The sequence below is a fragment of the Schistocerca cancellata genome, chromosome 3, assembly GCF_023864275.1.
Source record: "Schistocerca cancellata isolate TAMUIC-IGC-003103 chromosome 3, iqSchCanc2.1, whole genome shotgun sequence".
Taxonomy (NCBI): domain Eukaryota; kingdom Metazoa; phylum Arthropoda; class Insecta; order Orthoptera; family Acrididae; genus Schistocerca; species Schistocerca cancellata.
Window position 1 is genome coordinate 705450689 of NC_064628.1, and position 25645 is coordinate 705476333.

Here is a 25645-nt window from a genome sequence, read left to right on the forward strand (position 1 = left end):
CGTATGCTCAGATTGCGAATCTAACATCATAGGTAAAGAGAGGGAAATGAATTAGGCGTCCTTCGTCTTCCGTAACATCAAATATATATTCGTTATTCTATCTTAAATGAACTGCGCAGAAAATCAGTCACCAGAAGTAAATAACTTGTTAGCATCATCAGATGATATTAACAGCTTCCCGGTGTGGGTTAGCCGTGGTTTCATATCGAGGATCGCACGGCTGCTTGCCCCGTCAGTTCGAATCCTTCCCCGGGCATGGATGTGTGTTAGGTTAGGTTGGTTTAAGTAGTTCTAGGTCTAGGGGCTGATGACATAAGCAGCAGTTTGGTCGCATAGTCCTTGGAGCCATATTTTGACCTTTCACGTAAATTTTCTTTACATAAACGGCCGCATCTTTAGATTGCGTTGACATAGAAGCTCACTTTTTTACACAACCAAGAGTCCGGTTACCGCAAGAAGTGCGATATATTTCCGCTTATTATGTCCACCCATTCTGGAAGTAAACGGGTTTGAAGGATTGGATAGACCGATAGACGGTCAAGAAAGTGAGACTAGTAGGGTCCCGTTTTTTACCGGTTTACATGACGACATCCTAAGAGCGAAAACAGCTACGACAGCTACTGAAGATGAGGGCCGGATAAATAACACCCCCTACTCTTTATTCGAAATGTTCTAGTTGCAGTCGATACATCAGCATATTAATCGTAGCTACGATTTCGATCCAAATCACGTTTACAGGAATGCAAATAGAATCCATTTGTCTATACACGTGGTAATTCACATCCCAGTATTAATGCTACCGCGGTTTAGAAGTGCAAACATTCCCATTGCTAGCTAGCTTAAGAAACACTTAGGCTAATGAACGTTTTCCGGCTGTGGCGAGTCTAGTGGAGAATTGGAAACAGTGTAGAATACGTTTGACAGCAGTGTAGCCGTTTATTTCCTGGGGTGGTGCAGAAAAATCCTACTAAATTTACTCTCTAATAACAGTATTTTGCTATTTCGATAAACATCCCGAATGATTGTCACATAAGCGGTGACATAAAGAAAGAACATTCATGTTTTTCAGCCCAGAAAGCTCTATGCAACAGAATCTGCAGATCATTTTGCCATTTTCATTGCGAAATTGCCGGCCTATTCATGTCTGGGGTAATAATAGAGGCCTGCCTGGGTTGTCTGCTAGCGAAGTGAAAGGAATGTCTGGTTTGTTTTCGGTTCTAATCTTGATGGAGGCAGGTAGAATATCAGTAACGCAATTTTAAGAAATTCTCGCGCCCCCAATACTTTTTATCGCTACCTTTATTCTGTACTGGCGCTCTGTGCATGTCAATATGACACTCTTGTAGAATTTCATACATGTTACTGCCTACTTTTTCCGCTTCTGTCAATAATGGAACTGACTTAAGTGTGGCACTGAATGATTTTTAACTGAATTTCGTTATGAATCTTCCCGCATTGCTAAATTTGCACACTTTCATGGTAGGTCAGTATGACTGGTCTGAACGTTGACACAGACCGTTTCGCGGCCGAATGCGGATAATATTTTGCTAATTCGTAACGATCTGGGGTTCTTTGTCTTACTAAAACAGTTATGTTATCTCGATAAGTTGAAATTCATTTTTATTGGTACAGTTCATACCAATTAGCGTTTGTTCTTTCAGTTCTGTCTTACATTTACGTGTTGTATTTAACACACTAATCAGCAATAATATAGTCATACAGATTATTTAGAACAGGCTAAAAAAGTTCAGTTAGTTTGTCAATTTCACGCCTGAGCATAGTATGTTGGTAGCACTTAGTCGCCTTGCCTGTTATGCTGTGTAGCAGACTTTAAAGCCGTGCGGATCAGCAAAACGAAAAGGCGAGGGGTCTCGCTCGTTTTGTCCACGACTGTACAAATCCCTTAGACACTGAAAGTAAAATTCTATAGTTGATTTGTACCAAAAGTTTTTGTCTTTGGAGTAGTTTATGAAAAACCTCCGTATTTTAGGTTTGGCATGTTTCAGCCACCAGTCAGTGCCACAGTTGTACGAGCTAAATTTGCTTTCACACTCTCTCCATACCTTGTGAAATGCCTCCTGACAAGCATGGTCTTCCAGATGTGACACATTGAGCTTCCATGTGCCTCGACCTCTGAATGTCCCTTGTTTGATCAGATTGATTGTGCATATGTAAGCAGCATGATCTGAAAAAACGGTAGGCCATACTTCGGACTGCAAAATGAGGTGTTTCAAATTGTGCGTTACATATATCCTGTCGATACGGCTCGCCGAGTGACTTGTGGCGTGGGTGAAGCCAGGGGCTGCACCGTGCATATGTTCATGTGAGTCTATTAATCTTAAGTCATTAACTATACGTTCCAGTTCAGTACACTTGTTAAAATTGGGAGTTTAGTCTTTGGCATGCAAAACACAATTAAAATCTCCTCCTAGGATAAGGTGATCATATCGAGTTCCAAATAGTGGGACAATTTCTTCTTTGAAGAACTCGGTTCTGCGGTGCCTGTTACTGGATCCTGAAGGGGCATACACGTTAAGGAGCCGTATGTTGTTTATTGTGGCCGCTATGCCTTTACTGTTTGGTAGTTTTACTACATCTTGGACTACTATGCCCTCCTTTGTGAGCAGAGCCGTGCCCATTTCCGCTCCATGCCCTGGGTTTGTAATGGCGTTGAAGCCAGGTACGTTACCAAGCTCAATGTCTGTCACTTCTTGTAAAAGTATAATGTCACTGTCAGAAGCATATATAAAATCTTTTAAGTTCTGTAGTTTAAAGGAACTGTGAATCTTATTAAGGTTTACTGTCGCGATTTTGTATGCTTGTATGTCAGACATTCTTCGTTCTACTTGATCTAACTTTAAAAAACATTCTTCTGTTTTGTCTCGCAAACGTCAGCTTTAAAACGCATCTTAATAATATTCACCGCTAGCAAATGTTTCAGCGGTGTGTCCTTGTTCTTTAGAATGTTCGTTCGCGGAGACGTCGTCGTTGAAGAAATCAGCCACCTGTGGGGCTAGCTTACAGTCTGTCTGAGTTTCTGAAACTTCTGTCATTTCAGCGTCGGCATTGTTATGGTCGCTTTCGTCTGCCCAGCTGGTTGAGGTTGTCGTCGTGGGTGGGACGAGTGAAGCTTCATGAGAGTGACTCGTTTCTTGAGGGTCGTTGGATGCTTTCTTTGTTGGCTTTGCTTGGACGTCTCGTTTTTCCAGCGCAGAAGGGGAACGCTCCACAGAAACTGGTGTCGCTTTCGTGTTGCTACAGATCTGTTGGCTTAAGGTACTACCTATTTCCTTCGCTTTTTGTCGGAGTGTGGGAGCTGTCTCCTCTGCACCTCTGCGCGCCAGCCGGCGTTTCTTATTTTTCTTCGGAGAATTGCCTCTCGACGGACTTTCTTCAGTATCCACGTTAGTGTCGCTTTCCTGCAAGGTGTGTCGGTCGTCAGCTTCCGGCGGATCTGCTGCCTTTGCAATTGCAGGTGCCTGTGTCGGTGGAACTTCAACTGTTTCCGTAGATTGGCGGGACTCTTGTAGGTCGTCAGCCATGAGGGCATTGACGTCCATCGGAATTTCAGTGTTTGGAGAATTTGTATTTGCACACGATTCTGGGGCTGAGGAGACAGTCGGCCGTTCGCGTGCCACAGCGGCGTAAGTTCCAGGCAGTGTTGTCATAGCAGGTGGCCTGGCGGTCTCGCCGGCCGGCAGCTGTGCAACGCGCCGCTGTATACATTCTGCGCGAACGTGCCCAGGCTTGTTACAGGCGGCACAGGTTCGCGGTTGGTCGTCATAAATTACAATCCCTCTATATCCGCAGACATTGATGTACGACGGGATGTGCTTTTGTAACTCTACACGAAGCTGACGTAAGCCATTTAGTACTGATAATTTATGCGTGCTTGACCATTTCTCGGCAAAGTTGCTGAGCACTTTCCCGAAGGGTGAAATTACAGCATTAATTTGGTCTGTTGTAATCTCAAAAGGTAACTCGAAGATTCGAATTGTGCGAATGCCAAAACCAGCATGTGCAACGGTGACTTCACCAACGTTTGCATCTGAGTGCTTAAATTTCATGACACCTCCGGAAGACTCAACTATATTCTCGCACAACTCGGAACTACGCATTTTAACAAACACGACACAAGTTACAATCGACAGGTGGATCCCAATTACATCATTAAAGGAGGTCTTCACATCTTCTTCTAACCAATTTTCTACTTCAAACGACTTGGGTCTGGCATATCGAGGATCAAAGGTAAGTTTAACGTATCTTTTCGACTTGGTTGAGCCATCACTGCATGCTACTCAATACTTCTCGAAGCGTTCTATAAAAAGAGTTTTAAGCCGCAGCAAGCGCAAGACTTACCACGCGGAAGCACAGACGGCGCAGCGCACACCACACTACGTCCTACCTCCACGCCGTCCGCCGGCGAACTGTGACGACTGAGCTATACCCCCTTTCACGATCTTCCTATTCCCATAACTTAAGGAAAAATATTACACTCTGCCGGCTAAAGACGTCTAATCGAGCAAAATATCGTGTAATCATTATCTCTCAGTTATATATTAGCGTTAAACGATATAAATATCAAAAATACTAGACACTTCGCGCCTGGAGAAAGTGCGAGTCGGCGCCTTCACCTTAATGTCAGAATGCGAAAATTGCACTAGTAGCTTTTTTCAAGCAAGTTCTGTTCGTCCGTTCTCTGTAATCGTTTGGTATCTGATTAAACTGACATACTCGCCTATGGCTTTCGTAAACGAAAATTTCATTGTGACCCCGACGTGATTTGAACACGCAACCTTCTGATCTGGAGTCAGACACGCTACCGTTGCGCCACGGAGTCGACGCTGCTTAGGTCTTGTCATGACTAGGTTCCTCGGACACTTACTGTACCGTTCAAACCTAAGAAATAATGACAGTAGGATCCAGGAGAGACTCGTCCCAGATGTACTTGCTCTGGCGGGGGTGTAACTCAGTGTCGAGTCTGGCTCTAGCTGCCGTCGCGTACGGACGTACTTGCCGCCGCTCCGTGAATACAGCGCTTACGCTAGTGTTTATCGTTTCGTGTGTACTGCTTTCTATTCAGTGTTTAAATTGAGATCTGTTCTACACCAGTTTTGTGTACTGGTTACGTCTTCGGATATTCGTCGTTCTACGGATTTTCGGTTTTGACCGTAATCCGACCGGTGCTGCACAACATGGCTGCCTCCATCAGGAAGAGCACCCTGGTTTTTTCGTTTGAAAAGGAAACTCGCCGAGTTCAACCGTCTGCTCTCGAGGTTCACGAATGGCTGACAGAGGTAATTGGCATTAATCCGGATTCTGTTCATACTACCCAGCTTGATTCCGACAACTACTGTGTGTTTGTTAAGTTCTTTAATCCGTTAATGGTTGATAAAATTCGCGATAAGTTTGGCAACCAAGTCGAGTTTATCCATAGGGACGGCACTAAGAGTATGGTTTCTATCAAAAGGGCTGATACTACTTATCGGACTGTTCGAGTTCGTAATTTACCAATTGAACTAGAAAACCAAAAAATTAAGGTTGCTCTGTCTCAATATGGGGATGTAAAAGAAATCATTAATGAACGCTGGTCGCCGCATTATAAACTCCAGTGCTTTAATGGAATAAGGTCGGTTGAAATGGAAGTTAAGACTAATATCCCGTCACATATCTCCGTTGGAGGTCACAAGGCTCATACTGTTTATACTGGACAAATCCCTACATGTCACGTCTGTAATGAGTCAGGTCATTTTCGGCGGGATTGTCCCTGCCGTGTGTTTGTCTTAAAAACGAACCTCATGCAGCGACGCAAATTGACACTCAGTGAAGTTATGGCAAACGGTACACCTGTCCAACCTGAAGATGATGTTGCTAAGGAAAGTTCACCTGACATTCCTTGCAGTGTCACTGATTTTCCACCTATCGTAGCCCCAACGAATTTCGAATCTGTTCCCCCTGACAGTGATTTACAGAATAAAGAAAGACCACTGGAGCGAAGCGATGATCATTCAGAAGATGAATTATCTCGCACCTCTCCCACAATCAGAAAACCACGGCCTTCAGCTGACAGAGATTTAGTAGAAGCCGATTGTATGCAGATCGATCCTGCAGTACCACCTGCCACCAACAAATCGGATGTGGAAACGGAGGATCCTACCGACCAGCAGCAACTGACAACAACTTTGAGTGTCACCGGCGATGCACAACAGCCGCCTCAACGCGACCAACATGAGGAAGTGGCGGGTAAACATCGGCTCCATAACAAACTACGACAACAAGCCACAGGTGGAAACAAACAGGAGAAAGTTGTTGCCAAACAACAGCTCACGAGTGTCGGTCGGTCGGAAACAGCAACACAGAAGGCCGATGACTCGACAACACTATCGGCATCTCAACCGACGGTACGACGCAAACTCAAACCGCAGCCTAATCTTTCGGCTTCTCGCAATCTATCGCAATCACAGAAGTCGCAACAAGGGAAATCAGATTTGAAACAGAAGAATATCGGGTACGAAATAGTACGTGACGAACCTGACGGCAGTCAAACCACAAGTGCCGGCGAGATCCACCCCCACAGTAGTAACGATTAATGGATACTTGTTTACGGCATAGTGACGTTGCGTTAGGACGGAAGGCCTCTATAGGTTGTTTTTCTATTTTGTTCCGTATGGTTTTTTCAATATTTTCTGTGATGTTGTTCGTCTGACACGCTGACAGTCCTCAATGTCTAAGTTCAGCCTAATGTAGACATGTCTCAAGCCTATAAACTGTTAACCATAAATATTAACAAACTGCAATCCGACCTTAAAGTAGCAATGCTGCGGCAATTCGTTTACGAATCTGAAGCTGACACCATTGTACTACAGGAGGTGGCAGTCAAAAGTCTTGATATTCCCGGTTTCCAATCCAATGAAAACGTAGCTCACGATCTTCATACAGACACGGCCATGCTTGTCCGTAATGGTATCCCCGTCACAGAAGTCGAAAAACTTGAATCTGGTCGCGGTATTAGCTGCAAAATTTTTGATGTCACAGTTGTAAATGTGTACGCACCCTCCGGCAGCAGTTACAAGTCAGCGAGAAGTGCCTTTTTTAAAGATGACGTCATTTATTTGCTGCGTAAGGACCCCGTTAACATTGTGCTAGGTGGTGATTTAAACTGCGTGGTACATCAGAAGGATCAGAGGCAACACTTTAATTACTGTCATGAACTTCACGAACTCGTCACCAAGATTCGCCTGAAAGATACGTGGGAAATTCTGCACCCTACCCTGGTTAAATTTACTTTTTTTACCCCTACTTCAAGTAGTCGACTTGACCATATCTATATATCATCTCACATCAGCAACCGTGTTCTTGATACTGAAGTTATTCCAGCTCCATTCTCTGACCATTGTGCCTATGCTGTCACCTTAAATCTCGACAAGCAACCAACAAAAAGGTTCAAAGGGCAGTGGATGCTTAACACTTCTCATCTTCAAGACCTGGAGCTCGAAGATGCCATTTGTGCAACTTGGAATTTTTGTCTCCGCTCAATTAACAAGCACAGAACTAAACTAGAGTGGTGGACACACACAGCTAAAAGAAAACTGCGACAATGTCTGATCTCTTACTGCTATCAGAAAGCGACGGATAACAAGAGGACAACAGAATTTTATTATGCCGTTTTAAGAGAATTATATGACAAATCTCATGACTCCAACGTTTACGCTGCACAAATCCAGAGAGTCAAAGCGAAGCTGTTAAGCATTAAGCGCAGACAATTAGATGGCCTAAAAATTAAAGCTAAGACCAAATCGGTTAGTGATAGAGAAATGACTTCCTTATACCATCTCATCAAACACCGTTCCAATCGTGTGCGGACCTTCGTTGCGGAACTAGTTACCCCAAACGGTGATCATCTCGTGCACCAAAAGGACATTGTTCAGGGTTTTTATCACTATTATAGAGAATTATACTCAGAAGATCCACTTGATGAAAATCTGACGTCTGATTTCCTTCAGACTTTGGGCAGTAACTTAACTGCAGAAGACAAAAATGAATTTCTTGCCGATTTCGCAGTTTCAGATGTCTTAGACTTAATTGTCGGTTCCCCTGCAAACAAATCCCCTGGTCCAGATGGTCTCCAAAAAGAATTCTATCACAAATTTTGGCATGTCATTGGACCCACCCTCACGGAAATTATTAATGAAGTCTTTCGAGGCCACAGAATACCGGACGAGTTGAAAGAAGGTAGAACAGTGCTCATACCGAAACAAAGAGGCCACAGGCAAATTGATAACTTCCGGCCTATCATGCTGTTAAATTTTGATTATAAAACTATTGCCAGAGCGATAAACAGCAGATTGATCTTGATAGCCCGGCATGTCATCAAGAATCATCAGCCTTGCATCCCTGGCAGAAGCGTAATGACCACAATCGCTGACATCAGGGACGTAATTTCGATCACGGCGGCGACCAACATCAACTGTGCCCTACTGTTTGTCGACCTTTCTAAGGCTTTTGATCGTGCGAGTCACCGTTACATCCTCCAGCTCATGGAAAGGATTGGATTAGATAACACAGCAGTAACCTTACTCCGCAATGTCATCACAGGCATTACCACCCGATTGTGTGTTAACGGCCAGTCGACAATACCGATTACACTTAAGAGAGGGGTCCCACAGGGAAGTCCTCTCTCGATGTTGCTCTTTACCTTTTCTCTGGAACCTGTCCTCAGAAAACTGGAGTCCACATTACCAGGTCTATCTATATCAAGAGCTCGTTTTGCAGTGCGTGCCTATGCCGATGACGTCACAGTAGTTATTCGTTGTGTAAACGACGTAAAGACGATTAAAACGGAAATCGACAACTACAGTAAGGTGTCTGGAGCTAAACTCAATGAAGGAAAATGCAAACTGGTTAACTTGAGAGGTCTTGAACATGTCTCCATACCCTGGGCCCAAAAAGTGGACAATTCTGAGTCACTAGGTATTATCGTCGACAAATGTCCTCTTAAAATGGCGGCGAAAAACTGGAAAGCAGTTACGAACAGCATGCATGGTCTCATTGTCGAAAAACTGGCGCTCTGCGAACTTGATTGAAAGGATCAAGATTGTCAATATATGTATTTTCCCCAAAGCATACTACTTGGCACAAGTATTTCCCATACCTAAAGTTCAGGCCAGAAAAATGTTGCAAATAGCTAGCAGATTCGTGTGGAAAGGGAACATTTTTAAAGTCGACAGTGCCACGCTAACAAAATCACGACCCGACGGCGGGTTAGGGCTCACTGACATCCATAAAAAAGCCAACGCCCTTTTTCTGAAACGAACTTCGCGCCTAGTATACAGTCACGACCCAAACATAACTGCAAGTCTGTTCCACGTCCTTCGCCCTGAAAACATGCACCCGCCCGTCGACATCAGCAACATAAACTTCCAGCTGAAACATGCACGAGAATATTTCATTGAAACAAGTTATGTAGGCGAAAGCATCTTACAAAACCCGCATTTGACAACGAATGAAGTCATGCAGAAATGGACTAAGATGCGTAAATGTAATACAATTGAGGCCAAAAATCCATCTTGTAACTGGAAGACCCTATGGAGGAACGTTAGTCTTAAGATTCATACATGGGATGTTGCATCAACTTGGTACCAGGTGGTGAATGATACCATTGCCACTAATGTCAAATTACACAGAATAGGCTTACATCCCTCTGATAAATGTGTTAAGTGTGGTTTAATCGACACTTTGCTTCATCGTTTCACCTGCTGCGGACACTTAAACAACTGGCGATGGGTGAGGGAAAAACTCGCACTATTATCGAGAACCTCGCCAGCGAGTATCTCGACCACTATCATCACGAACCCAGATACGGACTACTATCCTATGGCTAAGAATACTACAATGATGTGGATATTGGCAAATTATGTGCATTATACGATCACCAGACGGGACGGCGACAACCTAGCTGAATTTTTGGCATACATGCATACTGCTTATTGGAGAATAAAACAAACGGGCAATTTGACAAAAATCTTTGGCAATATGTTGGACATTGTTTTTGAAAAACAAGGGATCGGTTAGTCTGTTGCTGATGCAGCAGCCCCTCTCATCTGTCTCTACCAAGCAGACAATTGTGACGAGTTCCAGTCTCAGCGTCCGTCATGTTCAAATTGATCTCCGACACACACGGACAACGATATTCACAGGTGCGGTGCTTTATTTCCTTACTGAGGATAATATCACCTTACTTCTCCAAAGAGGGTATATCATTTACCTTTCTTCGTGAACTTTTCTTTTTATTTTTTTTATTTTTTTTTATTTTTTATTTTATTTTATTTTTAACTCACATGAGCTTACGAGTGCCAACCAAATTCAAGATGTATTACTGTGAGGTCGAAGAAGTTTTCTTGTGTAATGGATTTAGACCCGTATTTTTTTTAAACTACATTTGTGTTCAACAAAATGGGTTATGCATCCTGCTTTCGACATAATAAAAGAAGAAACAATAATTTTACAAACTTTCAAAAAATGAAAAGAAGTTAAAAAAATCTAACAGAACAGCAGCTAAGGTATCACACACGCAGACTTAGAGAGTATATCCAACACAGTCTCTGTTGACGAAGTAAATCAGTGAGAGGCGGGTGGAGCCATTGCGGCCAGGCCTCGTGTTCTATGACCCCTGCCCTCTTTGCCCCCCCCCCCCCCCCCCGCCAACTGCTGAAAAGCTTCAGCTAGGATGGATAAAAAAAATACTAATAATAAAAATAGTGGCAAGGATACCTGGCCTTCACAAAAAAAGTGTTTACCACGTTGGACAAAAATTAAACAAAAAAGAGTAAGGCATTAAAAAAATGATGTAACGGTTAGAAAAAAAATAGCTCAGTTGGGAGAGCGTATAAAAAAATAAAAAAAAAGTGGCGCAAATGGTTAGCAAAAGAAAAAAATAGCTCAGTTGGGAGAGCGTTAGACAAAAAGAAATAAAAATGGATAAGGCGTCGGACTAAAAAAATGGATAAGGCGTCGGAAAAAAAATAAAAAATAAAAAAAGTGGCTAGGATACCTGGCTCTCACCCAGGAGGCCCGGGTTCGATTCCCGGTACCGGAAAAGCGCATTTTGTGGCTCCTCTTATGCTAAAAAAAAAAAAAAAGAAAAAAAGTGGTTAAGGAAAAAAAAACTGGTTGTCGAGATAGCTACTTTCAAGATAATACAGTGCTATATGTTGAAAGTGCGGGCTGACGTGGCCAATGTCCACAGGCGGAGACAAGTTGCGAGGGCGGGACATTTGATAGAGCCGCTTCGTGACGGCGTCCTCGCTGTCGGTGAGTATCCGCCAAGAGCATTCCAGATACAGTGCCAGGGCGTGAATGCCGGGGTTTTTCAAGCCAAGGCATCCCATATCGCATGGCAATGCTGTCGTGGTGAAGGAAACCTTAAAAATATTGAGCTTCCAGACGTACCAGGCGGCCGCCGCTAGAAGTGATCTTGCTACTGTGGTCGGCATGGGTAGGACGGCGGCAACAAACTGCAATTTGGAGAGGGCATAAGAATTGACGAAAAAGGCTCGCTGCAAACGATCGAGGTGTCGCATGTTCTGGTCGCGCAGGAGCGCTTTTATCGCCTGAATTTTGGGTATCCAATTTTTGTGAGACATGTCCAGAGGCCGAGCCGTGACGTAGAGACCAAGATGTTTTCTATTCTGGACACAGGGCAGCCAAGCGTTGCCTGTGAGCGGTCGTTCCTGACCAAGCGTTAAGACGGCGGATTTATTGACGTTTAACATTGCACCACTATCTCTTTGGAATTCCTCAAGAATGCGCTTCGCTGCGGTGACGTCGCGAACATCATTAAGGAGCACGCTGACATCGTCGGCGTATGCTTGGACCACTGACTTTACACCATAAAACTGGAATCCAGGTAGGCTACGATGTAGGCGGCGCAACAGGGGTTCCATGAGGATCGCATAGAGCGTCGTTGAGAGAGGGCAGCCTTGCTTGATACCCCGTGAGAGCTGGACGTAGTCCGTCAATGTATTATTGATCAGGAACCGTGTACGGGTACCACTGATACAGTTGTTGATGAGGTGGATAAAATTACGACTGAAGCCCATTGTTTCCATCACGCTGCTGATAGTCAGCTCGATCGTAAGCCTTGTCAAAATCGAGAAATGCTATGGCCATAGGAGTGCGGGCGGCCCAGGTGAGGGAGACTAGATCCCGATACAACGCCAAAAGGGTGGACAGTGACCGACCACGGGTCGCACTCATTTGGTATGGTCCCAGAAGATCGGGTAACAGCTGCCGTAATCGGGCATTGAGGGCGCGCGTCAGAAGTTTAAAGTCCGCATTGAGCAAAGTAATGGGCCGCAGATCGTTGGTGGTGGTCGGCGTCGGCGTCTTAGGTATTAAAACAGTTAACCCCTCTGTGAAGGCTGGGGGCAGAGCAATCCCACGTAGTATTTCATTGTACATCTCCGTGAGTCCGTCCCCTAATATAGGCCAATATTTGACGTAAAACTCGAGAGAGAGCCCGTCCGTGCCCGGAGATTTATTTCGTGGTGCGGCAAGCAGGGCATCCTTTAGTTCTTCTTTGGTAAAGGGAGCAAGCAAGTCCCGATTGCGGTCGTCGGTAATGCGGTAAAACGGGGGTCCAGAATGATACCATTCTCGCACTTTCTCATGTGGTACAGCCGCACGAGTATAAAGTGCGGCAAAGTGGTTGGTAACATGGTTTTGGATGTCGCGCTGTAGGAGATAACAGGCACCGTCTGCATCCTGCAACTTATGAATAAGTTTCCTGCGCGCCGCATGTAGCTGTTGGACGATATGGTGGACAGACGTCTGCTGTTGTGGCAAGTTGGTGAAGTCACGTGCACGAATCTGGTGGCCGATGGCGGTGCGGCCCATCAAGGATGTAATTTTCGCTTGGAGTCTGCGTACGTGCGTGATGTTATTAGGCACCTGATGATAATCCCGGTACAATTCTCGCAGGGCGCAGAAATAGAATTCAGAGATTTCCTTCTCACCGCGCGCACGAATCCGGGCGTGGTGTTTGATGCAAGTAATGAGTTTCGCTTTGGCATACAGCGTCCACCAATCAATCCACGTGGGATACGTGGGCATGCGTGATGTTACGGAGTGCCAAACTGACCGGATCTCACGCTCTAAAGTGGCGTCTTGTAAGAGGCGACAGTTGAGTTGCCATCGTCCGAAGCCTCTGTAGACTTTCTGCGGGGAGTGATTAAAGACGGTGTGGTAAGCGATATGGTCACTGAAATTAACGGGCCAATATTCGCAAGTTCCCACGTCGGCTAAAAGACCGCGGTGCACATATATGCGATCTAACCTGCTGGAAGACGTCTGCGTAAAGTGAGTAAAGGCAACTTCATCTGGGTGTAAAGTCGCCCACGTGTCGACTAACTGCAATTCTGTAACCAGTGTTAGCAGTTCCTGGCTGAAGTTAAAATTCGGCGTTTGATCGGTGCGGCGCAAAACGCAGTTAAAGTCACCACCCATAATAATACGCAGGCGCAAGTCGGTGATTAAATTCGCTATCTCTCCCGTATAAAACTCCCTCCTCGCCGCTCGTGCGCCGGAACCGGAAGGGGCGTACACATTAAGTAGGAGTACGTCATGGAACTGGGCGGCAATGCCTCGTCCGGTAGGTAACATGGACAAACAAGAACATTCAATGCCCTCCCGATACAGAATGATCGTACCGGCCTCCGTTCCTATATTGACAATGGCGTCATAGCCGGGGACGTCTGCTAGGAGTGGAGTCAGTGCTTCCTGTACGAACAGAATATCTATATCAACGGCCCGTAAATACTGCCGAAGGCTGTGGATTTTTGCTTGAGAAACTATGCGGTGAACATTTATAGTAGAAATCTTATAGGATTGTCGTGAACGGAGCGATGTGGGACGACTGGTCATCTGCAGATGAAAACAGGTAAGATATTGATCCCTTCAGCAGTCGTCCGCTTTGGAGGTCCGTGGACGCTGCATTGCGCCGAGACGTAAGCAGCGTATCACCAGTTGCCATCGGTTCTTCACGCTCGGGATTGCCAGTCATATCTTCAGTATCGTCCGCCCAATTAACGACAGACACAGCCGTTGTCGCGCCCGCTGTGGCGGTACCGGAACCGCATAGCGGGGCATCTGGCACTTGGGCCGTCCGCGGTGGTGCACAAGTCTCTGCACTTCCCGTGTCAAGGTTGGAGACATCATCGTCAATATTCATGGGTAAGGCCAATGACGGAAGACAATCGGCGGTCCCCGAAGTGTCTTCGCAGATCATGCGTCCTGATTGTTTGGCCTTTTCACGCAAGGGAGGCGCCGATTGGGCTGCCTCAGGACGAGCGATCCGACGTTTCTTGTGTTTGTTTGGGGAGGACCTACTGACGGAGGCTTCCGCATTCTCTAAAGGAAGAGGAAGAGTCCCTGTCTCTTGCTGGCTGTCAGTGTCGGTGGTAGCCGCCGCCACATTGTCAACCCTGGCTTCCTCTCTTGAGGCGTCACGGGGCAATGCGGCTAGTAAGCCAGCGACCGGCAAAGCTTCCTGACTGTTAGAGAGTTCCATAGGTACATCTCCGTCATTCGTAACATCGGCCACACTAAGTCCCACGTCCGCAGCCGACGCCGTCGATGTATTTGCACGGACCGCCGCTACGTAAGTAGTCGGTAGTATTGTCAGTTGCGGGGCAGCGTCAAGTTCACCCGCAGGCAGCTGTGTTACACGTCGTTGGATGCACTGGGCTCGGACGTGTCCCGTGGAATTACAGCCTGAACATGTACGGGGCTGTCCCTCATACATGATGATCGCCCTATATCCACAAATCGTTAGGTAGGATGGAATGTGCCGTTGCAATTCGATCTTAATTTGCCGCACACCATTCAAAACAGGGTACTTATGGAACGAGGCCCACTTTTCGGCAATGTTACTGATAATTTTGCCGTAGGACTTAAGCATTAATTAACAGAACTTGCTTGAAAAAAGCTACTAGTGCAATTTTCGCATTCTGACATTAAGGTGAAGGCGCCGACTCGCACTTTCTCCAGGCGTCAAGTGTCTAGTATTTTTGATATTTATATCGTTTAACGCTAATATATAACTAAGAGATAATGATTACACGATATTTTGCTCGATTAGACGTCTTTAGCCAGGCAGAGTGTAATATTTTCCTTAAGTTATGGGAATAGGAAGATCGTGAAAGGGGGTATAGCTCGACAGTCGAGGCGCGGCCGTCGTGCAGGTCGGACGTGCCTGGAGCGTTGTTTACGTGTTCAGCTGCGGCCTGCGGTGCGGCACGTGGTGAGTCGACGGCCATTGCGGCGCGCGTAATCTCTTGTTGTTAACGAATAGAACCTAACATGGATCACCCAGAGCGAAAAGATACTTTGAAGTTTATGTTTGATGGCAGTTTCTCTCGACCAATGTATTACGAAGTCGAACGATTTCTCGATGAAGACGTAAAATTACCTCCCACCGATATCATTGGTATCCATTTGTCTATTGTTAGTAGCACAGTTTATATCAAATTGCGTGACCCAGAATTGTGCGACAAAATCATCGAGTCATGTGGCGGTACCTATAAATTTCGACACAGTGACGGGAATGTGGGTGAGGTGACTGTTGTCCACGCTGGTCTTGGTATTCGCACAGTCAGGATATTTGAGTTGCCTTTAGAGATCACGGCTGAACAAATTTATGCTTCTCTTAAGTCCTACGGCAAAATTATCAGTAATATTGCCGAAAAGTGGGCCTCGTTCCACAAGTACCCTGTTTTGAATGGTGTGCGGCAAATTAAGATCGAATTGCAACGGCATATTCCATCCTACCAAACGATTTGTGGATATAGGGCGATCATCATGTATGAGGGACAGCCCCGTACGTGTTCAGGCTTTAATTCCACGGGACACGTCCCAGCCCAGTGCATCCAACGACGTGTAACACAGCTGCCTGCGGGTGAACTTGACGCTGCCCCGCAACTGACAATACTACCGACTACTTACGTAGCGGCGGTCCGTGCAAATACATCGACGGCGTCGGCTGCGGACGTGGGACTTAGTGTGGCCGATGTTACGAATGACGGAGATGTACCTATGGAACTCTCTACCAGTCAGGAAGCTTTGCCGGTCGCTGGCTTACTAGCTGCAGTGCCCCGTGACGCCTCAAGAGAGGAAGCCAGGGTTGACAATGTGGCGGCGGCTACCACCGACACTGACAGCCAGCAAGAGACAGGGACTCTTCCTCTTCCTTTAGAGAATGCGGAAGCCTCCGACAGTAGGACCTCCCCAAACAAACACAAGAAACGTCGGATCGCTCGTCCTGAGGCAGCCCAATCGGCGCCTCCCTTGCGTGAAAAGGCCAAACAATCAGGACGCATGATCTGCGAAGACACTTCGGGGACCGCCGATTGTCTTCGGTCGTTGGCCTCACCCATGAATATTGACGATGATGTCTCCAACCTTGACACGGGAATGGCAGAGACTTGTGCACCACCGCGGACGGCCCAAGTGCCAGTTGCGCAGTGTGACGCCCCGCTATGCGGTTCCGGTACCGCCACAGCAGGCGCGACGACGGTTGTGTCTGTTGTTAATTGGGCGGACGATACTGAAGTTATGACTGGCAATCCCGAGCGTGAAGAACCGATGGCAACTGGTGATACGCTGCTTAAGTCTCGGCGCGATGCAGCGTCCACGGACGGCGACGTCTAGACTTATTCGACCTCCAAAGCGGACGACTGCTGAAGGGATCAATATCTTACCTGTTTTCATCTGCAGATGACCAGTCGTCCAACATCGCTCCGTTCACGACAATCCTATAAGATCTCTACTATGAATGTTAACCGGATTGTTTCCCAAACAAAAATCCACAGCCTTCGGCAGTATTTACGGGCCGCTGATATAGATATTCTGTTCGTACAGGAAGCATTGACTCCACTCCTAGCCGACGTCCCCGGCTATGACGCTATTGTCAATATAGGAACGGAGGCCGGTACGATCATTCTGTATCGGGAGGGCATTGAATGTTCTTGTTTGTCCATGTTACCTACCGGACGAGGCATTGCCGCCCAGTTCCATGACGTACTCCTACTTAATGTGTACGCCCCTTCCGGTTCCAGCGCGCGAGCGGCGAGGAGGGAGTTTTATACGGGAGAGATAGCGAATTTAATCACCGACTTGCGCCTGCGTATTATTATGGGTGGTGACTTTAACTGCGTTTTGCGCCGCACCGATCAAACGCCGAATTTTAACTTCAGCCAGGAACTGCTAACACTGGTTACAGAACTGCAGTTAGTCGACACGTGGGCGACCTTACACCCAGATGAAGTTGCCTTTACTCACTTTACGCAGACGTCTTCCAGCAGGTTAGATCGCATATATGTGCACCGCGGTCTTTTAGCCGACGTGGGAACTTGAGAATATTGGCCCGTTAATTTCAGTGACCATATCGCTTACCACACCGTCTTTAATCACTCCCCGCAGAAAGTCTACAGAGGCTTCGGACGATGGCAACTCAACTGTCGCCTCTTACAAGACGCCACTTTAGAGCGTGAGATCCGGTCAGTTTGGTACTCCGTAACATCACGCAGGCCCACGTACCCCACGTGGATTGATTGGTGGACACTTTATGCCAAAGAGAAACTCATTACTTGCATCAAACACCACGCCCGGATTCGTGCGCGCGGTGAGAAGGAAATCTCTGAATTCTATTTCTGCGCCCTGCGAGAATTGTACCGGGATTATCATCAGGTGCCTAATAACATCACGCACGTACGCAGACTCCAAGCGAAAATTACATCCTTGATGGGCCGCACCGCCATCGGCCACCAGATTCGTGCACGTGACTTCACCAACTTGCCACAACAGCAGACGTCTGTCCACCATATCGTCCAACAGCTACATGCGGCGCGCAGGAAACTTATTCATAAGTTGCAGGATGCAGACGGTGCCTGTTATCTCCTACAGCGCGACATCCAAAACCATGTTACCAACCACTTTGCCGCACTTTATACCCGTGCGGCTGTACCACATGAGAAAGTGCGAGAATGGTATCATTCTGGACCCCCGTTTTACCGCATTACCGACGACCGCAATCGGGACTTGCTTGCTCCCTTTACCAAAGAAGAACTAAAGGATGCCCTGCTTGCCGCACCACGAAATAAATCTCCGGGCACGGACGGGCTCTCTCTCGAGTTTTACGTCAAATATTGGCCTATATTAGGGGACGGACTCACGGAGATGTACAATGAAATACTACGTGGGATTGCTCTGCCCCCAGCCTTCACAGAGGGGTTAACTGTTTTAATACCTAAGACGCCGACGCCGACCACCACCAACGGTCTGCGGCCCATTACTTTGCTCAATGCGGACTTTAAACTTCTGACGCGCGCCCTCAATGCCCGATTACGGCAGCTGTTACCCGATCTTCTGGGACCATACCAAATGAGTGCGATCCGTGGTCGGTCACTGTCCACCCTTTTGGCGTTGTATCGGGATCTAGTCTCCCTCACCTGGGCCGCCCGCACTCCTATGGCCATAGCATTTCTCGATTTTGACAAGGCTTACGATCGAGCTGACTATCAGCAGCGTGATGGAAACAATGGGCTTCAGTCGTAATTTTATCCACCTCATCAACAACTGTATCAGTGGTACCCGTACACGGTTCCTGATCAATAATACATTGACGGACTACGTCCAGCTCTCACGGGGTATCAAGCAAGGCTGCCCTCTCTCAACGACGCTCTATGCGATCCTCATGGAACCCCTGTTGCGCCGCCTACATCGTAGCCTACCTGGATTCCAGTTTTATGGTGTAAAGTCAGTGGTCCAAGCATACGCCGACGATGTCAGCGTGCTCCTTAATGATGTTCGCGACGTCACCGCAGCGAAGCGCATTCTTGAGGAATTCCAAAGAGATAGTGGTGCAATGTTAAACGTCAATAAATCCGCCGTCTTAACGCTTGGTCAGGAACGACCGCTCACAGGCAACGCTTGGCTGCCCTGTGTACAGACTAGAAAACATCTTGGTCTCTACGTCACGGCCCGGCCTCTGGACATGTCTCACCAAAATTGGATACCCAAAATTCAGGCGATAAAAGCGCTCCTGCGCGACCAGAACATGCGACACCTCGATCGTTTGCAGCGAGCCTTTTTCGTCAATTCTTATGCCCTCTCCAAATTGCAGTTTGTTGCCGCCGTCCTACCCATGCCAACCACAGTAGCAAGATCACTTCTAGCGGCGGCCGCCTGGTACGTCTGGAAGCCATGCGATATGGGAGGCCTTGGCTTGAAAAACCCCGGCATTCACGCCCTGGCACTATATCTGAAACGCTCATGGCGGATACTCACCGCCAGCGAAGACACCGTCACGAAGCGGCTCTATCAGCTGTCCCGCCCTCGCAACTTGTCTCCGCCTGTGGACATTGGCCACGTCAGCCCGCACTTTCAAGATAATACAGTGCTATATGTTGAAAGTAGCTATCTCGACGACGAGCTTTTCACGAAGCCAACAGTTCAACTGTACCGCCACTTACTTCGGCCGTCACTGCCTGGCCCTTTGAAAAAGAAGTACCCGGCTTGCAATTGGTCCCTCGTTTGGACTAACATTCACAATCCGACGCTTCCGACAGATGTTCGCTCCAAATGGTATGACGTGGTCACCGAAACTGTTCCGACGCAAGAAAAGCGACACAGGATTAATCTTGAACCGAGTCCCTACTGCGGCTTGTGCCACGTGGTGGCGAGTATTGCACATCTGTTTGTCTGCAAGGACCAAGTGCACATCTGGAACTGGACGCGCAAAAAACTCGCTGTGCTTAACCGGACTGCGCGTCATGCGATTCAGATCCACGATATTCTGCGCCCCGATTTCCGACTTTTCCCGGCTGCCAAACATAACAGTTACCTATGGCTCGTGGGACATTTTATAAACTATATTCTGTCTGGCAGTGCCCCTAATGTATTAGATTTTCAAGTCTATCTTTCAAACCAACACTCGCGCGCAACCAGCCAATATGGCCAACGGTATCAGTTAACATTTCAAAATTTTCTACACGTCGTCCTTGCGACGCCATAGGACATGGATAAGTGGGACATCTGTTACGACAATTCGTCATCCCTGTACTACCATCGAAGGTTATACTCTCTGCGAAGCCATTCATTTGTCTCCTGGGGATGATGCATATGACAACGTCTGAATTTCAAGAATATTTTCTTCCCAGTACCAGTTCTTTCGACGACATACTTAATTTGGTGTATTATAAAGAATCAAAAATGCAAACCAGAAGAAAGAAAACGAACAAAGAAGATGGGCAGACTACAAACGAATCAACACATTACAACGCACAAGGAGATTAGAGCTTACGGAAAAAGAAAATACCATTTTGAAAAATTAGTCAAAACAAAAAAAGGGATAAGGAAAAAAAATTTAACAATTTTTCAAAACAAGTAAAAAAACAAAAAAAATTTTTAAAAAAATGGTGTAACGGTTAGCACTCTGGACTCTGAATCCAGCGATCCGAGTTCGAATCTCGGTGGAACCTTAAAAAAAAAGAAAAAAAAGTGGTAGAGTGTCTACTTCGCATGTAGAAAGTCCTGGGTTCAAATCCCAGCTCCTCCAATTTTTGTTTCTCCGTGCAGCAATACATGAAAACTTTTGCCTATCACCATATTCTATAAAATTCAGTGTACAAGATTCTTCCCCCAAGCAAGTGGATTTCGTACAGTTCGACCTCATGGCGGGAGGACGATGACCTGCAAGACCCTTGGCTGCGATCCTCCCATTGAACTGTTGCTCCAAAGCCTTCGGTATGGCGTGCGGAGCGCACCTCAAATATGTATTTGCAACTCACCGCGACAATCGTCTTTTGTTTTTTCGAGATACTGAAAAATGAAGGTGGCACCCGGGATTGAACCGGGGACCTCTCGATCTGCAGTCGAATGCTCTACGACTGAGCTATACCCCCTTTCACGATCTTCCCATTCCCATAACTTAAGGAAAAATATTACACTCTGCCTGGCTAAAGACGTCTAATCGAGCAAAATATCGTGTAATCATTATCTCTCAGTTATATATTAGCGTTAAACGATATAAATATCAAAAATACTAGACACTTCGCGCCTGGAGAAAGTGCGAGTCGGCGCCTTCACCTTAATGTCAGAATGCGAAAATTACACTAGTAGCTTTTTTTCAAGCAAGTTCTGTTCGTCCGTTCTCTGTAATCGTTTGGTATCTGATTAAACTGACATACTCGCCTATGGCTTTCGTAAACGAAAATTTCATTGTGACCCCGACGTGATTTGAACACGCAACCTTCTGATCTTGAGTCAGACGCGCTACCGTTGCGCCACGGAGTCGACGCTGCTTAGGTCTTGTCATGAATAGGTTCCTCGAACACTTACTGTACCGTTCAAAGCTAAGAAATAATGACAGTAGGATCCAGGAGAGACTCGTCCCAGATGTACTTGCTCTGCCGGGGGTGTAACTCAGTGGTAGAGTGTCTGCTTCGCATGCAGAAAGTCCTGGGTTCAAATCCCAGCTCCTCCAATTTTTGTTTCTCCGTGCAGCAATACATGAAAACTTTTGCCTATCACCATATTCTATAAAATTCAGTGTACAAGACTCTTCCCCCAAGCAAGTGGATTTCGTACAGTTCGACCTCATTGCGGGAGGACGATGACCTGCAAGACCCTTGGCTACGATCCTCCCATTGAAATGTTGCTCCAAAGCCTTCGGTATGGCGTGCGGAGTGCACCTCAAACATGTATTTGCAACTCACCGCGACAATCGTCTTTTGTTTTTTCGAGATACTGAAAAATGAAGGTGGCACCCGGGATTGAACCGGGGACCTCTCGATCTGCAGTCGAATGCTCTAGGACTTTTTTTTCCCTTTTTTTTACTTTTTTTTCGCCTTTACCACTTTTTTCGCCTTTACCACTTTTTTCCCCTTTTTTGTTTTGAGTGGTGGCCTTGGAAGGTTCACGGAAATTCCTATTGCTCGTTAATTATGTATGAATATGTTTGACTCACAGTCTGGCCAAGTGAAGGATTCGTGACTTGTCATTGATTCTTACCCTATACGTCTTCTCAAAAACAATATCTAGCATGTTCCCAAATAGGCTTTTGTAATGACGTAAGGCTTTCATTCTCCAATATTCCGTTTCCATGTACAATTTGTAGTCTATTATGTTATCATGTCCCTTTACGTTTACGACATAGTTTGCGAAATGGCCTAAGAGCCACATCACACTGTTGTGTTTGGTTGCAGGGTAGTAATTTTCCTGTGGGCGTAAAAGCATCTCTGTTGTGTGATTTCGTCCACCAAGGCGGGTGAGGACTCCAACTTTGGTCTTAGTCCAATCCCAGTTTCGCAGATGCCCGGCACACGTAAAGCGATAGAGTAGTGTGTCGACTAGTCCACATTGACAACAGTAATACGTGTCACTAAGCCCAATCCTGTGGAGTTTTTCGTTAGTGGCCACTATGTCATTGACGACTCTGTACCACGTGGACGTCACTTCATAGGAGTGGATAGGAAGGTTAATATTGGTCCATACATTGTGCCATAAAATGGCCGGATATTGTGCTTCGATTTTACTTGGGATGTCAGATGTGTCCCAATTTTCGAATAGTTTCTTGGAAGTGATGTTGGTCGCACGGAGAATGTCATCACCTAAGTAGCTGATGTCTACGTAAAATTCTCGTATATGCTTTAACTTATAGTTTAGTTTTCCCACGTTTATCGGTGGTTTCATGCATTCTGGCCGGACTACCTGGAAAAGTTGAGAAGTGACGGTACCGTGGGCAAGATTAATCATAAATAAGGTTCTTTTTAGGTACAACGCTCTCGCTTTCCTCGCAATGTTAGTGAGTTCTAAACCCCCTGCTGCCCTCGATTTGGTCAGGGTGACGAGTCGCACTTTAAAAAGATTCCCTTTCCAGACTTGTCTATTAGCCAGTCTCATGATGAGTTTGGCTTGCATTCTAGGTGCTGGAAAGATCTGTGCAATGTAATACGCTTTAGAGAAAACATAGATGTTTATTATTCGAATTGTCTGCATGAGATTCGTAGAGCGCCAGCTAAGTTCACGAAGAGCTCCTCGTATCTTGTTGGTTGTCTCCCTCCAGTTGGTGGCTGTCATCTTCATGGGGCACTTGTTGAAACTGATGCCTAACGTCTTGTGATGGTCCACCAGAGTGGCCCAAGAGATGTGTACGTTCTCGAAGCCTCTAAGATTCAACAACTTACTCTTTTGTGCGTTAATCTTCGCACCTGATGCTCTATTGTAGTTATCAATGTCTGCTTTGAGGATGGCTATTTCACCGTCGTGTCGTATGACAACCCCTACGTCATCTGCGTAAGCTCTGGCGGACACAGTGACCCCAGAAACAGTCACTCCAGTCAATCGTCCGTTGATCCGTCGTAGAAAAGGTTCCAACGATAGAACATATAACAACATTGACAGCGGGCTGGCCTGCGGAACGCCCCTCCGAACATGAATTACTTTCGTCGACTGTCCATTGACAATGATTTTCGCCGTAATTCCAGTCATCATTTGATGAATGATACGCACCGCACGATTAGAAAATCCGAGCTGCTGTAAAATAAGTTCCACGTAGCGATGACTGACATGGTCAAAGGCCTTGCAGAAGTCAAGGAATAATATTGCGCATTTAATATTTGTAACTGCAGCAACAGAAATTAAATCACGAAATTCAGAGATGGTAGTCATTATTGTCCGTCCAGGGAAACAGGCTTGATGGGTGTGGATAACTTTCCGGAGTATGGGAGTCATCCGTTCTTTAACTGCCCTTGCTAATGTTTTATAGTCATAATTCATGAGCATGAGAGGACGAAAGTTATCGATTTTCTTGTGGCCCGTGCCTTTCGGTATCAAGACAAGTTTGCCCTCTTTGAGTTCTGATGGAAGTGCACCTCCTCTCATGAGTTCATTAATGACCTCAGTAAAAACTGTCCCAATGATATGCCAATACCGTTGATAAAACTCTTTAGGAATACCGTCGGGACCCGCCGATTTATTTGGAAGAGATGTCTTCACCAGGTCGAACACCTCGTCGACTGTGAAGTCAACAAACAAGGAATTATTGTCATCTATGGTGATTAAATTACGTAATGAGTCGATGACGTCAAAGCCTACACAGTCATCAGACTGGTCCTCGTTGTAGAGCATTTCATAATGCCGATGGAGTGCGCGGACAATGTCACCTTGGTCTGTGAGTACTCTACCGTCTTCTAGTTTGAGATCCTCAATAAAAGTACGTCGCCGATTAGACTGACGTTTCATCAAATGGTACATTGAGGTCGTTTCATCATCCAGGAGAAATTTTATTTTTGATTTGATTTTCAATCCGTCTAACCGTTTCCGTGTGATGCTTAAAAGTTTGGCTTTTACTCGTTTGATCTGTGCTAGGTGAGTGTCTGACCCATGTGCCTTTTCATGTAGTTCCCGTAAAACCGTGTAGTAGAATTCAATAGTCCTTTTTTCTGCCATACTTTTTTGAAAACTGTAATTTTTTAATGTTTGCCGCAATTTCATCTTAGCAAATTTGACCCACCACTCGGTTTTGGTTCCGTAATTCTGAATTGATCTTAAACATTTCGTCCACGTTTCGAGAACGCAATCTTCAAGATCGTCATCTTTCAAATGCGCGATATTGAGGGTCCATTGGTTGCGGTATGCGCGAGTGGACTGCTTGACTAAGGTTATGGAAACGGAGAGAGCGCAATGGTCGGAAAAATACGTGGGGATGACGTCCACATTTAGTACTTGAGTGCTAATAGTCTCAGAGACATATATTCGATCAATGCGACTACATGAGGCCGAAGTAAGAAACGTAAATTTGACTAACGTGGGGAAGATTACTTCCCAGGCATCCTTGTATCGCATAGTTTTAATTAAGTCATGAAGCTCCCGAGAATAATTAAAATGTGGAGTCTGGTCTTTCCGATGGACAACACAATTGAAATCACCTCCAACAATGACATTGATAGGATTCTTCCGAAGCAAGTACACAACATCTTCCATGAAGAATTTGGCCCTCTCTGACTTTTTAGTGGTACCCGAGGGAACATAAACATTTAAAATCGTGACATCATAAATTTGACAACTTAAGCCTCTTCCGGATTCAAGTTTATCCAGTATCACTACTGGTATCCCGACACGACTCATTATAGCAGTTCCTGTACTATCGTCTGATGAGACGTTGAAAAAAGCGTTAAAGCCAGGTATATGAAAATCAGTAAACATTACTTCTTGCAACAAAGTTATGTCCTCCTCCGATTCGTAAATAAATTGTTTCAAAGATAATTTTTTTAAGTCCGAAGTAATTCTGTTGATATTGAGAGTTACAATGGTATAAGTTTGACTCATTATGTCAAACTAGCGACACGCACTGATATTCGTGAATGTAGGGCACCGTACACTGTACATCTGAGAGTATAAGATCACCCAAAGAAGAGCACGTAATCATGTAGGCGCAATTCAGGTGGGGATGCTGCTAAGTTTGTGCATCGGTGGCAACTATAGAAGTTGTGGGCGGACCTGCAGGACGATCGGCGTCTGCGTTCTCGAAGTGCCCCAGGGGGGGTGCTACTTTGCTTTCAGGCGATTTTCTTTCTAATTTAGCCGCGTC

The 25645-nt window shown here is 46.0% G+C and overlaps 4 non-coding genes across 4 annotated transcripts; 1 reads left to right on the plus strand and 3 right to left on the minus strand.

The window, feature by feature from the left end:
- Positions 1-4768: 4768 nt before the first annotated feature.
- Positions 4769-4840, minus strand: Trnaw-cca (transfer RNA tryptophan (anticodon CCA)). Its single transcript has one exon. It is a non-coding gene; the product is annotated as a tRNA-Trp (tRNA).
- A 16045-nt stretch (positions 4841-20885) lies between these two features.
- On the minus strand, positions 20886-20957 carry Trnac-gca (transfer RNA cysteine (anticodon GCA)). The gene has a single exon. It is a non-coding gene; the product is annotated as a tRNA-Cys (tRNA).
- Positions 20958-21276: 319 nt separating this feature from the next.
- Trnal-caa (transfer RNA leucine (anticodon CAA)) lies at positions 21277-21348 on the minus strand. Its single transcript has one exon. It is a non-coding gene; the product is annotated as a tRNA-Leu (tRNA).
- A 118-nt stretch (positions 21349-21466) lies between these two features.
- Trnaa-cgc (transfer RNA alanine (anticodon CGC)) lies at positions 21467-21538 on the plus strand. Its single transcript has one exon. It is a non-coding gene; the product is annotated as a tRNA-Ala (tRNA).
- Positions 21539-25645: the final 4107 nt, after the last annotated feature.